Source organism: Octopus bimaculoides, chromosome 24 (genome assembly GCF_001194135.2).
Source record: "Octopus bimaculoides isolate UCB-OBI-ISO-001 chromosome 24, ASM119413v2, whole genome shotgun sequence".
In the NCBI taxonomy this organism is placed as follows: Eukaryota; Metazoa; Mollusca; class Cephalopoda; order Octopoda; family Octopodidae; genus Octopus; species Octopus bimaculoides.
The window spans coordinates 2,956,307-2,959,757 of record NC_069004.1 but is presented as its reverse complement, the minus strand read 5'-3'; the positions used below and the strand labels follow the sequence as shown (position 1 = coordinate 2,959,757).

General features: G+C 37.8%; 1 protein-coding gene across 2 annotated transcripts in view; it reads left to right on the top strand.

Annotated features, from left to right (window-relative positions):
• The window catches only part of LOC106868770 (growth hormone secretagogue receptor type 1), a 103,198-nt gene that overhangs the window by 91,667 nt on the left and 8,080 nt on the right, over positions 1-3,451 (top strand). For both annotated transcript variants that reach the window (XM_014914187.2, XM_014914189.2), the window contains one exon: positions 3,142-3,259. The gene's annotated coding sequence lies outside the window, so the exon portion shown is untranslated. The remainder of the gene's footprint in view (positions 1-3,141; positions 3,260-3,451) is intronic.

Below are 3,451 nucleotides of genomic sequence, written 5' to 3'. Positions count from 1 at the left end.
TGTGTGTGTGTGTGTGTGTGTGTGTGTGTACACGACGAGCATGCACACCGCTTCTGCCTGCCGAATCTGCTCTCGAAGTATTCGTCGACTCGGGCCTGTAGTGAAAGACACTTTCCTAAATTGCCGCGCAGTGGGACTGAACCTGAAACCATGTAGTCGCAAAGAGAGGGTCTTAACACAAAGCTCTTTTTGTAGTTTGGCCAAAATACGATTGCAGTGCAATCTGGAATACAAGGGAAACAAGCATTCTCCACTACCTACCAGAAAAGCTTAAGATAAGGAGAATCGAAGGGTAAACTTCCGTAACAATGCAATGTCTTGTGGTTTTTCTCAGGAGCACGTGACATCACTAGTCGTTGGTGAATCAAAGAATAGGGAGAAGTAAGTCTACTTTGGTTGTAGCCTTTTGCAGATATCTAAAGTTATACGTTAGTGAGAAATATATCAAGATGCCTCTTCAACGTCTCAGAAATCCCTTTGTTCAAGTTCCGTAATCTTTCCTGACACGAGATACAGTTCCCTCTTATGATATCCCCGTCATCATTCAGTGATTGGCTGCGCTGTTCAGCAGCTCGCTGTAAATGTGTCTGTGTCTGTGACTGTGTCCACCGACCGCTTCACAACCGGTGTTGATTTGTTTACGCCCCTGCAAAAGAGACCGACATAAGAAGTACCAAATTAAAAAAAAAACAAACACGTAAGTACCCTGATCGATTTGTATGAGTAAAAACCCTTCAAGGTCATTTCCCAGTATGACCACCATCCAATGATTGAAACAAGTAAAGGATAAAAGTATGGAGTGCATTCCAGACGTTTGGAGACTTTTTTAAGGAGAGACATTTATTAATTTTTAAAAAATACAAAACTCTAATCTCCTTCAAAGCAGAATCCTTTGACTTCCATGCATTTGTTGCAGCGCTCCAGCCTCTTCGTGAAGGCCTCATAGAAGTCGTCCAAAGTGAAGGCATCTAGGACCCTTTTCACATCCTCCTTCTCCTCGCGGAGCAACCAAAAGGCACAGGGAGCTAGCTCTGGACTATAAAAAGGGTTAGGGGCAGTTTTGATGCCCATCTCTGTCACGTAGTTGGTTATGAAGATGGAATTGTGGACTGGTGCGATGGCCTCATGCAAGTGCTCTGGCCTTTTGCGGCGAAATCTTTTCCTGAACTCCTTCATAACCTCCATAAAGTATTCTTGTGGCTAGACTGAACCCAATGGTTGTAGATGAGGCCTCTGCTGTCGGAAAAGGGGATCATTATGAGCTTCCCGGTAGACTCTATTTTCTGGCCTCTTATGCCAGCAAAAAACAGATGCTTGGCTCAAACAAGTTAACCCATAAGCTGTTCGGAGTATTTCATATATTTATGTATCATTTTTGCCCAGTTTAACACAAAACTCTATTGTATGGTAAGCTTTCATATTGTCTTCAACTGCATTCTGCAAACTAGTAAGTTGTGACAAGCAATGTTTTATAGGGTGTATTCAAAGTGCTGTTACAGCCGTCCTTTTCAATCTGAAATAACAAACGTTGGCGGGTCAGCTTATTAGATTATAGTAATGATGTACTGAAATTGCGAGGGCAGTTATAGCTGACTCTCTTAATAATGCCTTAAAACTTTTGGAAGTCATTCGAAACGACGTGTAAAACCATTGCTAAATATCTTGCCTTAAACCTTTTCGTTTTCTATTTAATACAAAATATTGCACTTTAATCTTCACCAAAAGGCTGAGGCCAAGAATTCGTAAATGTGAGAGTGCATGCCGCCAGCTACCACTGCAAAGAAAAAGACTAAATGAATGGTCACAGCGATAACATAAAACATATAGGCACTTTACTGTCAAACATGACAGCTTTATAAATATGAAATACTTCGTTCATTTAAACGATTTCAATATTGAATGGTTTGTTCCTTCAATACAAATATTAATACTGACGGTGATGTACATCTTTTGTGACATATCAGCTATTTTCTCTTCTCCAGAATAGGTTAGTTTCCCGTTCCTTTGGGCATCGGTCATTTTGATTGAATAGCTTCTGTTGTATTTGATGTTATTCAACCCATATTTCCGAATGTCATTGAAAACAATGACTTCTCATATGTATACCATTTATTGATTTTTTTTTTATTGACTCTTCGTATTTGAAAAATGGAAATATTTAAAGAATTTTCTTTTACTCGTTACAGTCATTAAACTGCAGCCATGCTGGGGCAGTACTTTTAAGTCTTCTACTTTACTTTATCAGTCTCTTTTGCCGAACCGATGTGCTACAAGAACGTAAACAAAACAAGTGATTTTCAAGCGGTGGTGGCGTTGAAACACAACACGGAGGCACACACATACAGACACACACACATATATATATATATATATATATATATATATATATAAATATATATATATAATTGTGTGTATATGTTAGTGTGTCTCTCTGTGTGTGCATGTGCTTGTATATGCATGTCTGTGTGTATGTGAGCGTATGTGTGTGTGTACCCTACAGTTTTTGTCTTCTGAATCCATTCACAAGGCATTAGTTGACACACGGCTATAGTTTGAGACCCTTGTCTAAAGTGCAGCGCAATGGAACCGAACCTGAAACTACGTTGTTACAAATCGAGCTTCTTAACCTACACCTGTATCGAAAATTATTTAACAGATAAAATGTTAAGGTTAAAGTTAACAGTTTCCGTACATTGTGTCAATGACAAAGTTACAAGCAGTATGACGAACATTTTGACAAAAGCCATAAAGGATTAAAGGATGTTAATAGTTTCTATGTATTTTTCAATGGCCAGAATGGGCCTTCATTTTGTAATTGTTTTATTTTCAACACACATCCTCAGATCAAATCATTTACCAAACAAATGCAACTCCGAAAACATTGAAAGATTTACATGTAACTTTATTTGACTCAGATTCCGTAATAAATTCTTTACGCTACTGATATTTTGGCAGAAATATCCCAATTCTTAGCCTGAGAAATTTCAGGATTATTAATATCCATATGTTTTATGAACTTAATCTATTGTTAAAATCATAGTAACTTCTTGACTTAGTAACTTTTGTGAATAATAAAAACCGTAACTGGCAGCCTTGCAAAAATGACACTGTTTATAATCGTTTTTTTTTTCTCTTTTCCAGCTTAGAGCAAGAAGCTCGTTGAAGCCTCAGCTATCCTGGTGCGGCAGCAGAAGTAATAGTTTCTCTGTTTCTTCCACGCCTCTCTTCGTCTTATCACATTTTGTTTTGCTGAATAAATGTAAGTAATTAAAAATCATATATTCGAACCATACACACCAGCACACACGCACGCGCACACACACACACACATACACAGTCAAGCTAATGCACACACGCACGCATATGTATACACTCACACACACATATACATGTATGTATGCATGTATATATATATATATATATATATATATATATATATATATATATATAT